The 15062-nt window shown below is 38.1% G+C and overlaps 1 pseudogene; it reads right to left on the reverse strand.

Moving 5' to 3' along the window:
- Nucleotides 1-60: 60 nt before the first annotated feature.
- Nucleotides 61-8496, reverse strand: LOC121243956 (annotated as a pseudogene).
- Between the last annotated feature and the right edge of the window lie 6566 nt (nt 8497-15062).

Raw genomic sequence — 15062 nt, forward strand, 5'->3', positions numbered from 1 at the left:
AATTATCCATAGGCCATCAGCCACTATCTTAATGAACAGCGACCCAAAAAGAAAAAGGCATTTTAAAGAAAAATCTTAATATTTAAGAAAAATTCGTCCAAAAATACAGGTAACATCAATGTACATTTATATCTTGAACACAAGTACGCTCTCCCATTTTTGGCGATTGTAGGGTATAATACTCACAATTTTCTTACCTTGGGGTAATGGCAACTGATCCCGGATGCGATCTTCTCATGCCAGACAAATTCATTCTCATGTTCGAATTTCCTGAGCATTTCAGAAACATTATAAATTTCCTTAATGAACACTGATTTCCATGAGTCTTCACCCGGCATCTTCTTTTTAATGTTGATCAGTGCAAGACGAAGAACTCCAACTGCAACTCCGACTTGGCCAGCAATCTTCACAGATTCAGCAAGATATTTCTGACTTCTTAACTCATGTATAGCTTTGCACGACAATATAAATTCCTGTACAGTCCAGAAAGTGCATCCAAGAGAATTTATCAACAAACAGTGAAAATTATGTTGTATACTATCCCCACATCCATAAAAGGTGAGAGATCACCCGTATTATGTGCTGTATGTTATGTATAGGGTTCTCTGATACATTTGTGCGGTCTAACTTAAGATCATGTGAATTCCACCATCAAAGCCAAGAAGTTACTGTAAACAAGAAAAAAAAAAAAAAAAAGCATACTACTCTCATCCAATTACTTGGCCGACAGAGATTATGAAAATCAAGCACTGATACTCACATGTATGATGAAAACTACCTTCTTATTGGTTTCAAGAACAGGTCCAGCAATCAAGAAACATGATCGCCATAGTCAAAAATAAGAAATTTTTATGTAAAAAAAATGATTATAGCCATACCGTTTGCAGATCACGGCTACAATCTTGTCACAAACAAAATCATACTTTTAATAATAATAGACTTCATGCAACAATTTATTGGCTCAACATTACAGGCTACAGCCATTATCTAAAATGAAATACATGGGATACTTTGAAAAATACTTTGCAGAGACATATTTCATGACACGGGTATAAATCGATCGAGTAGAAAATTCATCACGCATAATGGTCTAGAAGTTGTAAAGGCAAGCTAAACCAGATACCAAGACTTAACAACTTTCATTTGGTTCTTAGAAAGAACGAAAACAAATAAAGATGCCATATATGAGCATTTTTCCCCAAAACCAAACCAACCTTAGCACTAAACTAGTCAGTTGGAAGGACTGAAGTAAGCTGATACAAAGAAGATCCAAGATTTTACTCGATTCATCCCTCCTATTCATACAAATCAATCCTGCTGTCCAAGACTATATGTATTTGCTTTCTTTCTTTCGAATTCAAAATAATGGCACTTGTAGAATTTATATCGAAGATATGAATTAGTATAAACATTTCATCACTTTCAATTTCAAAATTCTATACATTGCATACCACCCATCAGCCACATCCGTTACACCATTAAACCATGACCTCTGCTAAACCATAGGAAACCATATGTTTTCTTACTTCCTTAATCTACCCTTTTGGGTCTCCCTTGTAATGCCTTCAGTCGACACTGCTCATTTTCAAGCCATCTGAGGTGGTCATTCCACTACTTGCATTTTTCTGAGCCAGGTGTGGAAGACCATTTCACAAATAAAGCTAGTTTTGAACTTCAAATGTGACACAAAATGCGCATTACCATTTTTGTACCGAATCAAGATTCAAATACAGCCAAGAAAATTGCACAAAAACCATACATACCACAAAGCGTGATGAAATATCTCTGCACTCTCTAGAAATGACATCAGCTTCATCTGGTACTGGTAACTGGGTAACACCTTGGTGCAATTTTGCCAAGACGCTTATAGCAATACCTTTTTCTTCAGCCTTCCTTATAGTCACAGCCTATTACATTGGCATAATAAAATCTATTATGACAAAGAAGTAAACAACACCCCCCCCCCCCCCCCCCCCCCCAAAAAAAAAAAAAAAACCAACAACAAATAAAAAATAATAATAAAAAAATAAAAAAATAAAAAATAAAAAAAGAGGAAGAAAAGAAAAGAACGGGATGCAAGTATTAATATTTGTCTCTCACAAGAAAGTAAAAAGTGACACCTGAATCACTAACATGGGCCTCTGCCAAACAAATGAGGCTCATGATAGTGGACACAGATGAGACAGCTTCTGGTGGCCTTTCTGCAGGCAAAGCATGCTGTAAAGAAGGAAGAACCTCATTAACCATGATAGAGTTTTGAGAAGATAAATGTTTGATTCTCATTAATTTTCAAGAATAATACAAGTGGTGTTTAAATACATAGCTGTACAGAATCGTTGTGAGGCAAAATAGCAAGCGGCTGGTATGCACACTGCTGTACAGAGAATATTTGCAGAGTTTGTTACAACAGACGCCAAGCCAGAGCACTACACAAACAATGACACTTTGCCAGAGCACTACACAACATTTTCATCATAACAGAATCAGCACACAGCCAACCTAGTACTCTACGTGACTCCTGAACCTTCTAGAGGCTTGGCTGCTGAGATGGAATTTGATGGATGAGTCATCTTTGAGCTGGAGGTGAGAGTGGTCTGCTCAATACGCCCCCGTGAGCCGATCGGTGTATCAATAACTGTGAGGCTTGTTCGTAACTGGTGAAACCAAGATGAAACTATTGGCTTTGTGAGAATGTCAGCTAATTGCTCTTTTGATGGAAGAAAGGCAACCTGGAGGCTTTTTGCAGCTACACGATCACGAACAAAATGGAAATCTATTTCTATGTGTTTGGTGCGGGAATGAAGTACGGGATTGACAGAAAGATACGTTGCACCAAGATTATCACACCAAAGTAATGGGGGGTTTGGGAAGAAAGACATGAAGCTCTTTGAGGAGGGATTGAATCCAAATCAGTTCAGCCGTTGTGTTTGCAAGAGATTTATACTCAGTCTCGATACTTGGGCGAGCAACAGTTCGTTGCTTGCGAGAGCTCCAAGAAATCAGATTTCATCCAATAAAAATACAATAGCCACTGGTAGAGCGACGATCATTTGGGCAACCTGCCCAATCTACGTCGGAAAAGGCTTGAAGCTGAAGAGTTGAGGATTTATGAATGAGGAGTCCGAAATTTATTGTTTGCTTGAGATATCGAAGAAGACGTTTGACAGCTTGCCAATGAGAGTGTTTCGGATTGTGCATGACTTGATAAATTTTATTGACTGAGAAGGCAATATCAGGACGTGTCAAAGAGAGATATTGGAGACCTCCAACAACACTTCTATAAAGTGTTGGATCAGAGAAAGAAGGAGTATCTAAAAGGGAAATATGACTTGAGGCTGCCATTGGAGAGGTCACCCCGTTGGCAGTAAGCATGTTAGTCCTGGATAGGATATCACGAATATATTTTCTTTGTGATAGATGAATCCCATCAGACAGATAAGTGATTTCAATTCTAAGAAAATAAGACAATTTGCCCAAGTCTTTAATGGGAAAAACCGAAGCAAGGAAAGCAATGAGATGATCAATTTGTGAGAGATGAGAGCTGGTGACAATGATGTCATCAACATAGATTAAAACAAAAATTGTAATGGACTAAGAAAAATAAATAAACAAAGATGGATCTGATTTTGATGGAGTAAAACCATATTGACATTAACATGAACTGAGCTGTGCAAACCAAGCTCTAGGAGCTTGCTTAAGGCCATAGATAGCCTTCCGTAAGCACCAAACATACTCTGGGTGGTCAGGATGAATGAAACCTATGGGTTGAATCATATACACGGTTTCAGTGAGGTCTCCATGAAGAAAGACATTTTGAATGTCTAATTGACGGAATGGCCAACCATGGGAGACAGCTAGGGACATCACAAGCCGAATGGTTGTGGGTTTTACAACAGGACTAAAAGCTTCAGAATAATCAATACCTTCTTGTTGGTGAAAACCTTTGGCAACAAGTCGTGCCTTCCGCCGTTCTATGGTGTCGTCAGCTCTGTGCTTCATGCGAAAAACCCACCTGCAACCAACGATGTTAAAGGAGGGGGGAGGGGGAACAAGAGTCCAAGTTTGACTCTGAATGAGAGCCTGAAATTCAGAGGACATGGCATTACGCCATTCTTGAAAACGGGCAGCAACAGTGTACGATGTCGGTTCATCAAGAATTTCAAGGGAGGTGCTGAGACATTGACGAGTGGATGGGTAAGCTATAAGGCCATCTGTGAAATTTTTTGGTCTGGAAGAGTTTGTTTTGGATCTGGTAATAATGGGTGATCTAGGTGGAGGAAGGGAAAGTGTAGAGGAAGTTTCGGGAAGATGAGTTGTCGAGGAAGGCAGGTCTGAAGAAGATAAGTCAGAGGATTGAGTGGGTGAGGAAGAAAGTGTTGGAGATGGGCTCGGTGGAGGGGCTGGACTTAGTTGAGAGGAAGTTGGGCTTGGAGGATTGAGTGAGGGTCGTGGGCCAAGAATAGATGGTAGATAAGTGGGTGAATGTGAGTTGTTTTGTGCGGGTTGAGTGTGGACCGTATGAGACTGAGATGGAAAAGAGAAAGAGTTTTCGTTAAAGATGACATCCCGAGAGATGTACATGTGATCATATGAGAGGTCTAGACATTTATATCCTTTGTGCATAGGACTGTAGCCTAGGAAAAGACATCGAGTAGATCGAAAATGAATTTTGTGATTGTTATATGGCCGAAGATTGGGCCAACACTCAGAATCGAAAATTTTGAGGGAAGAATAATCTGGTTCATGATTGTAAAGAAGGAGATGAGGTGATTTATTTTTAAGATTGAGAGTGAGAAGAAAATTAATTAAATAGGTAGCGGTTTGAAAAGCATCTGTCCAAAATTTGTAAGGTAATGATGCCGTTGCTAAGAGTGCGAGGCCAGTTTCAACGATGTGATGATGTTTCCTCTCAACGACACCATTTTGTTGGTGAGTATGAGGACACGATAGACGATGCATGATTCCTTGAGATTTGATTGCACGGGTTAGGGGGCGAAATTTGCCACCCCAATCACTTTGAACATTTTGATTTTAGTGTTTAGAAGACGTTCAACGTATTTTTGAAAAAGAAGAAAAGTGGAGGTGGCATCACCTTTAGACGCAAGTGGATAAAACCACGTAAAATGACTATAATCATCAACACATGAAATGTAATACCAAAAACCATCTCTTGATATATAAGGGGATGGTCCCCAAACATCAACATAAATTAAGTGCAAAGGTCCTGGAGACCTATGAACATAATTTTTAAAAGATAATTGCCGAAGCTTGGCAAGAGGACAACTAGTGCAAAAAAAGTTGGATTGAGAGGGGAGAAATGGCAAGCACTTAGTCTTCAAAATATGTGAAACAAGCCGAAGGGAAGGATGGCCAAGATGGTGATGCCAGTGTGCTACGGTAGTCCTTTCTCCAACAAGAGCAACTGGTTCAGACTTGAGTGGAGTTGGAGATGGAAAAACATAGAGGCCATTATGTGTTCGGCCTTGGAGTAGAGGAGTTCCCGTATGCCTGTCCTTCACAAGGAAAAAAGAGTCATGAAACTCAAAAAATACAGAGTTGTCACAGCAAAATTGATTTGCAGAGATAAGATTTTTTGTAATTTGAGGAACATGAAGTAGATTTCGAAGAAGAAATTTTGAGTTAGAAGTTAAGAACTGAGAATCACAAAAATGGGTCACAGAAAGAGCATTGTCATCGCCAACTTAATGTGTTCATGACCTGAGTAGGGCTCTGCTAAGATGTTGAGATTTTGCATGTCGGAAGTGAGATGGTTTGTAGCAGCGGAATCAGGATACCAATGTTTATCAGTGAAGGACTGAGCACTAGTGTAATGGGCAGAGAAGGATTTTGGAGGTTCAAACTGGTATGCTTGATCGAACCTGTGGTAGCATTGCAGTGCAACATGCCCAACTTTGTTGCACACCTAACAAGTGGGTTTGTTAGGAGATTGAGGAGATTGTTGAAAGGGATTAAACGAACGGCCCCCTCGAGTTCGTCCGCCTCGATGACCTTGACGACCACCTCGATAGTTACTTCGACCACCACGTGAGGAAGAAACAGTGGTGATGTTTGCAGAGGGCTGAGGAAGAAGACCTTGCTGGATAGAAGTAAGAGAAACACGACTTTCAAATGTAAGGAGAAGATTGAAGAGCTCAGCAGATGTGATAGGGGTTGGACGGGTAGACACAACAATGACAAAGGCTTCAAACTCAGAATTTAGACCATTGAGGATGTAGGAAACCACTTCAGAATCTCTTAGTGGTTCACCGGCAGAAGTCATGATATCGGAAAGGAGACGCACTTTTTGATAGTAATCAGTAACTGAGAGAGAACCTTTTTTGAGGTTGGTTAGTTGATGGCGTATTTGAAAAATTTTGGCTTGAGATTAAGAGGTGAACATAGTTTCAAGATTGAGCCAAAGTTCACGGGATGTGCGAGAAGCAATGGTTTGAGCAAGAATAGGTTCGATGAGAGATGAAAGTAGGGCACTGAGGAGCATCTGATCTGTGCGACGCCACTGGAGGTAAGCTGGGTTTGTTGGGGGTGGGGAAGAGAGTGACGATCAGGGAGAAGAGGTTGGAAGTACTAGAGGTGGAGGTGGAGAGGAGCCATCAGCGAAGTTGTAGAGTTCTTGGCCATGGAGGTAGGGGATGATTTGGGCTTTCCAAATGAGATAATTGTCTGAGCTTAACCTAACGGAAACAAGATGAGAGAAGTTGCTGGGATGATGGAGGGTGGGGGAAGAATTTTTTTCAGAGATACCCATGGAGGACGTTAGTCGTTTTTCTGCTCTGGTACCATGATAGAGTTTTGCGAAGATGAATGTTTGATTCTCATTAATTTTCAGGAATAATACAAGTGGTGTTTAAATACATAGCTGTACAGAATCGTTGTGAGGCAAAATAGCAAGCGGCTGGTATGCACGCTGCTATACAGAGAATATTTGCAGAGTTTGTTACAACAGACGCCAAGCCAGAGCACTACACAAACAATGACACTTTGCCAGAGCACTACACAACATTTTCATCATAACAGAATTAGCACACAGCCAACCTAGTACTCTACGTGACTCCTGAACCTTCTGAAAGCTTGGCTTCTGAGATAGAATTTGATGGATGAGTCATCTTTGAGCTGGAGGTGAGAGTGGTCTGCTCAATAAGCCAGGTGATGATAAACTCCAGCAGCTTCTCTGAAAAAGGTGGCAGATTGCACCAAATCTGCGAAAAAGAATGCAAAGGAATTGGTCAAAACTACAAACTATGTACAGAGGTGAGTGTGATAAAGAGTGACAGAGTATCGCACACTTGCTGGCAGAGCTTCCAAAGCCCTCTCTCGAAGGATTGCGCCATAAAGAAAAAGGGTCATACCAAGCTCAAACCGCAAGTTGTCAATTTGAAAAAATTTTGGGCCCCTAAAGTTAAAGAAAGAAGATGATGAGCTCAGAGCACTGGTCCATCGTATCTTCAGATTTGAAGTCCACCGCAGCATTAGGCCGTTGCTACTAATCAAATTTGTATGGCAAATAAAATTTTCCACTAATGGCAGATACCCTTCAAGCCTGCGAAGGCCTTGATGCAATCCAAAAATATATAAATAAATAAATAAATAGATAGATGAAATATGGACTAAACTATAAAAAGATAGACAATGTTCGTTAGCATGCAATCAAAATAGAACGGACTTGATTTCCAAAAATACCAATTAAACCAAAATGCAACTTACTCATATAACGTGCGGTAATTGAAAACAACATATAAAACATCAAAATCATTCATACTAAATAAGGAGCGATATAAAAGACGAGAAAAAAAAACTGTTTGCAGACAAAAGAACAAAATTTACCTGCTGAATGTGAGATGTCAACCCACCAGAGATTTCTCTTTCAATAGCCTTGGTGATGGAGCTGCTCTCGTTGATGGACTCCTCAATCACTCTGCGCTTGGAGCTGAGCTCCTTCATTTGCTCAAGCGTAGCAGAGTCACGTGCGGCATATGCCTCCTCAAACACAAGCTGTAAGCAAACATTTGCAAACACAATCGATCACTAATAGTTACTTTGAAACATTTCATCCAGGACATTCCCTTAGAAAAAGAAAACTCCATTTCACGCGTTTTCAATTCAGACTACCTTCTTGGTTTTCAGCTTGACCGGGTCTAGGAATTGAAGCATCATCCTGCACAGGCTTGGCTGATCGCACGAAATGCCGAACGGTCTATGAGAGTCTGAGAGGCTTTTACTTCTTTGATCACAAAAGCAAAACAAGCAGACCATTTGGGGTAAGCAAAAGCTCGGGAATTTCGAATATTCAAGCGCTATATAATGGAAGTATTAGGTGATTCGGGAGAATTCCAACTTGGAAGTGGTTTGCGAGCAGACCAAAGTCAGCAAACACAAGAGTTGCAAGAGAGAAGGAAGGCCTATCAGAACTGTCAAAACAGTATATTTAAACGAAAAGAAATCATCTGCGTTTTTGATGTATATGAGCCGATGTGCGTTTGCATCAATGCGTTGTGAAAAATAATGAGTTTATCATTTTGGATATACTGTGCGTCTGCGTTTTTATAAATTGAGTAATACTTCTCGTCATCTTAATCTCTATCATCTTTTTATTATCTTATAATATGGCATTAGATGATTAAAAATTATTTATTACATTTCACTTATAAATTTATTATTTAATACCACATTATAAGATAATGGGAGAATGATAAAAATTGAAATAATGAATATATATTTTTTTATAAATTATATCAATTTTTCATTAGAAAATTAACTGTCAAATGGTATTGGTACGTTATGTGGCAATCCTTTTGATCGATTGACGTGACATCAGGATGAAGCCAGAATTTATATAAGGAAAATGATCTACACACAACATTTTATACAATATATTATACAACAATGTGTTAAATGAGGGGTATTTTTGTAAAATATCTTATAAAAGTAACTAATTTTATAAAAATACTCCTCTTTTATAACATTGTTGTACAATGTGTTGTATAATTTGTTGTGTGTATATCATTACTCTTTATATAAAGAAGGCAGTAAGATCTATAAAAATTTGTATATAACAAAATATTAAAATTAAAATATTATTTAAAAGCATGCATAAATATATAAAAATATTTGCATTAATTTTATTAAAGTTATTTTTAAAGTTTAATTAAAGGTACATATTTTACATAAAATCAAACAATCTAAGATATAACTTCCTATTAGATTAGTCAAAATAATAATATAATATTATTTTTTTAATAATAATTTTTTTTTTACAATTATATGAATCATATGTTAATTAATAATTTAATTTTACTTAAATTATTTGTTTCCCAACTACTATTTTTCCTCAATCTATTATTTTTTATCTACAAAATATGTGCAGGAACCTTAACTCCTACTTGTATATTGCATAAAAATGTACATGTTCCTCCTGCACACGTAGAAGAGAGCCTTACCTCCTGTATATTAATTTTAATAGTTACCTGATTGTGGAATATATTAGTTTTTCATATACAAAAAATGTACATGTTTCTCAACCTAACCTCCCGCTTGTATATGCAGTTGGTGTATATTTTTATAATAAAATAATTCTTTTGAAGATGGACAGTACATCTCTAAATTTGAAAGAAATTTGAAAATATTGTAGCTCGTATGTAGACCTTTCTCATTTTAACTACTCAAATGCAGACCACTTTATTGATATTTAGCCAAATTTTAGAGATGCACTAGCATTCCAAATGGCCAATATTAGTGCTCAAGAAGTTTAAACTTTGAATGTTCTTTCAACAAATAAAGATCATTAATTATCACACTCCCTGTGATCAATACAGGCTAGCAAATAATTTATAAGAAAGTTGTCATTTATTTTGTTTCAGACCTTATCTCAACAATATTAAAAACTATAAAAGTTTGTTCAACTTATTTTTATTTCGAAACCTAATTTTAACAATATTTATGGTTTAAAGTTTCTTGCTTGTCCATATCGTTCAATTTAAGTTGTCAAAATAAAAGGCAAAAAAAAATGACCCATGAAAAGTTATATTATGATATTTAAAACTAATTTAAACATACATACAACATAATAAATAAAATTTGAAAATTTGAGTTTACATGATGAATCAATGAAAATATATGTGATTAATGGAGAATAAAACATTTTTAGGATTAAAAAAATTCACATCTAATAATCTTTTATCTTTATTTTTACCTAAATTTAGATTAAATTAATGAAAAATATCAGAATTCCCCCCTCCCCACCCTAAATTTGTCCCAGTGTGACATATTAATACAACATATCTCCAGTAAAAAGAAAAATATTTAATCTATATACAGCTTAATTTGATTTATCAGATCTAACATTTTGTAATAAACTTTGTGCGTAAATCTAACACTTATTTTTTAAAATTATATAGTTATTAAAAATTTATCCATCCAAATCCCTGCCATGTTTCATTTAGGCCCCATTTTGATAGTGAAAGTGTTTCATCTCATCTCATCATTACAATTTTCTTAAATTTCCACACAAAAAATAATAAACAATTCAATTTTCTTTTATAAGTAAAAGTAAAATTTGATTGAAATAAGGATAGTAACAAAGTACACCAAAAGTATACAAGCAGATCATGAAACTTAATTACAACTAGGTACTAGTGAGAGATACAAACGGGTCATGAAAATTGTCTGTATTACATATAATGGCCGAAGCCTAAGAAAATTAGATATTATAGAAGAATCACTTCAGCTCATCCAAAGAATGCTCAATGTCTTCAAAGCATCTCTTATTTATCTCTAGCCACAAGCACCACATAATGCAATGAGAGATGATTCTCCACACATAAGTTATTCATGAATTCCCCCTAATTCATGTCCAACACCCCAGAATATCCCAAACTTTTATGGGCATAACCCAAGCCACCCATGTCCTATTAAGGATCTCATTCCATAAACACCTCGCCACCTCACAATATAACAAGAGATGATCCACTGATTGTCCATCTCTCTTGCACAAGAAGCACCAATCTGCTAATATAAGACCACGTTTTCTCAAATTATCCGACATGAGGATCCGCCCAAGAGATGCAATCCCAAAGAAAACAATCTTAGACAGTACTTTACATTGTCATATGGCCTTCTAAGGAAAATTATGATCATTAGATACTCCCAATAGGGACTTGTAGAAAGAGCGCACCGAAAATTTGTTATTTCCATTCAAAATCCATTACATTTTATCATCCGTCTCACTGCCCATCGATATGGAATATAGCGAGTCAAAAAAATCAGCAAGCATATCCAACTCTCAATCATGAGCAACTCTCGAGAAACTTACATACCAATAGACAATACCATTAGAAATTACCACTAAGACAGCCATGACAATCTCTTTGTCGCTGAAAATCTGGTAAAGCATGGGAAACACTTGCTTTAGGACCCATTCACCACACCAAGCATTATACCAAAAGTAAACTCTATCATCTCTTACAATTGCAAATCTAAAACATTTGGAGAATCTACCCCATCTCACTCTAATATTTTTCCACAAGCTAGCACCATGTGTCCCTCTAACTTCCTTAGAACACCATCCCCCCATCAAACTCTCATACTTAGCATTTATGACTTGTTACCATAAACCCTCCCCTTCCTTATGGTATCTCCACAACCATTTTCCCAAAAGTGCTTTATTGAAGACCTTCACATTGCGCACTCCCAACCCACCACATTAAAATTGGTAAGCAAACTTTATCCCAACCCACAAGATGAAACTTAATTTCTTCCCCTATGCCTCCCTAAAGAAAGTTGCGAAAAAATTTCTCCATACAAGAAGCCACACTTGCAGGTAATGGAAAATGGATAAGAAATATGTAGGGAGGTTAGAAAAAGTGTTCTTGATAAGAGTCAAACGACCACCTTTGGACAAATATATACATATATATGTTTCCACCTAACCAATCGTCTTTCAATTCTTTCTAACACACCATACTAAATGGTTTTTGTTTTGAAAGCAACCCCCAACGGAAGGTCAATATATTTCAAAGGCAGCGAAGTAAACTTGCAACCCAAGATATTTGCCAAGTCTTGGATATTATGTACACTACCCACATGAACCATTTCAAACTTTGAGAAATATACCTTCAAGCCTGACATCGCTTCGAAACAAATTAGTATAACCCTCAAATAATGGAAATTATCACTGTGGCTCGCAAAACAAAAATGTGTCATTAGCAAAAAGAATGTGAGATATAGAAACCCCACCTATTGAAAATCCAGCAAGAAAACCTACATTTATCGCTAGTCGCAACATTCGATTTAGTGCTTCCATAACGACAACAAATAATAAAGGGGAAAGTGGATCCCTTGTCATAAGCCCCTAGAACTGTTAAAGAATCCTACAGGTGCTCCATTCACCAAAACCGAGAAGCGAAATGTAGATATACAATGCCTAATCCATGATATCCATCTATCCCTAAATCCGCACCTCCCAAGTAAATAACACAAAAAATTTTAATTAACATGGTCATAAGCATTTTCCATATCTAACTTGCACAAAAGCCGGTGTATGCCCTCATTGATTCTACAATCTAAGCATTCGTTGGCTATCAATGTCAAATCCAGAATCTGTCTTCCCTTTACAAAAACATTTTGAGATTTTGCAATAATGCTACTCATAACTATGCTCATGCGATTAGCGAGCACCTTTGAGATGATTCAGGCCTAGACGAGAAGTTAAGGGGCTTCAATGCCCCCTGTCGCTGCCAAGAAACTTTCATTGGAGTGGAAAACATATGCACATCTTCCCCATAACCCCTTGATCCATGGGATTCTACCACTGTCAATGATGAAGTAGCCTGAGACCCTTTCCCACTACCTATTGGCCATGTTTGTGTCTGTTGTGGCTAAGATTCTACTGCCATTGGTGATAAAATATTGAGACCCATCACTGGATCTACCATCGGAATCATAGAGAGCTCCTTTTGGGCCACCGTTGATGGTTCCTCAGAACTTCGCGACCCCACCATCAGTATCTTGGCCTCTTCAGACCTTTGTGACCCCACCACCTTTTCATGTCCTTCTCCTGAGTCCTCATTCACTGTCGCTAAGCTTCTTGGAGGGTATGTTGGGTTCGCCATGGGATCTCCCATCACTGGATTAACCTGCGGGCCCAACATATATGTTTCACATGGTATCTCCCCTGCCAATGCTAACCACACGTCGGAACCCCCTCTGTTGGAAAAATGACCTCCGGCAATCGAAACAGAGTTGTTGTTGCAGTTGAAGCACCGACATCCTTCCTCGAACTGGTCTGTGCTGGACCTAACACGTCAGAGGTAGGGATGGCGTAGAAATCCGCAACATGAGGCTCTGTGAGTGCAACCTCCGACTGCATAGCCCCCATCAGTGGTTCTGCAACCTTCTTTGAGGTCCTCTGGCCCTTCACCTATGCAGGTGGCTACCACCTACTGTCGTCTACGATGCCATATGCAAGTGGGTTACGTTTCCTCCAAACAGATCCATTTGGTTTGTTTTCCTGAACCCGATGGGTACTCATTGAAACCATGGGCTCCTTGCCTTTGCTAGCTCGCCCATTAAGTCCAATGGGTTGTGACCTAGCGCCTATCCCTTTAGTGACCTCGTAGTTCTTCTGCTTACCCCTAGATGAAGATGCTTCTTCTCCTTTAAAAGGCCCAACTCCCAGACCCAAGCCCACCCCCACCCTCTACCCTCCTCAACACTTCGTTTCATCCAATTTAAATTAAGTTGCAAGTCCCCCAGCTGATTCTGCATCTTAGTCATTGCCCGAAGGATTATTTTCTTTTGTAGGCCAACAACTCCCCTGTCACCACCCTCACGTCCCTGGGTTCCTGCAAAAACAACGACACTTTTAGGCTGCAATGTTGCAGCTCCTATAGAATAGACATCCTGCCTGGCATGTTAAAGAGACAGGTCCAAACATCTCGGTTGTTGGAGAACCGGGAAGAAAGCTGTAGCAGCTCTACCTTCGCCGTTGACGGTGCCACCCCAACAAAACAACCTTCTCAACCAACCTCCCTCAACGCCTACGCCACTTTTCGCCATCCCATTCCATCTATGTCTTCAAGGATGAAGATACAATTCCAGCGCCCACCCCGTCGTTACTCTACCAGTGCCAAGAACACTCCTTGTGAGTTGGAGCACATTTGTGCTATAAAACCTCTATCACCTTCCTAATGGCCTGCATAGAATTCCTTCCTTCTAGCCTTCACACAATCCTCCAAAACTTTGGTGAACCAATGAGCCATAGCTAACTCCAAGCTCATATTTTTCACAAACTTCCACCCTTTTTCTGTTAGGGTCACCCGTCGGCCTTCATGTCTTTAGTTCTATAACAATATATTTTGAATGACCCATTTTCCTTCCCATACGATCAAGCTCAGGTGATCACGCAACCATGAACACCATCAAAACGAGTTTTCGTGAGGCAAGTTGTACGGACATGAAATGTGTATGGAGAGAAACAAAAATAGTGTTACAATACTCTCTTGATCAATTCAACTTTTTTAAATACAAAAACAATAATAGTATTAAAAAATAATATTCTAATAATATTTTATTTAATTTTTAATTTTTATCTCAACAAATCTCATCTCAACTCATTATCTTAACCGTAACTTAATAACTTAAAGATTTGAGTTTAAAATGGAAAAGTGAGGCCTAATTTCCCAAACGCTAGGTGACAAGAAAGAAACATCAAACATGTGTTATATATATTGCTAGATATTTTAGGTAAAAAAAGGTAGAAACATGATTGGCCTTCTAGCTTTTGCGCACCAAATTTATTAGGAATAATTGGCATGAAAATTAGTAAACAAAGAAGATACTGAATTAATAGATATGATATCCTCACATCTGGATGTATCATAAATATTGTTAACAAACAAGGTCTAAATACGTGTATAGACATAAAAATTAGCATAACTAAATAAACAAAACAGAAAGAAATTATTGGGTCATAACAAATATTTGGAAAGTTTTTCCAAGAAGTAGTTAAAATATGTCACTTTTTAGTCCGGTTTGGATATACAGATCAA

Source organism: Juglans microcarpa x Juglans regia, chromosome 8S (assembly GCF_004785595.1).
Source record: "Juglans microcarpa x Juglans regia isolate MS1-56 chromosome 8S, Jm3101_v1.0, whole genome shotgun sequence".
Classification (NCBI taxonomy): domain Eukaryota; kingdom Viridiplantae; phylum Streptophyta; class Magnoliopsida; order Fagales; family Juglandaceae; genus Juglans; species Juglans microcarpa x Juglans regia.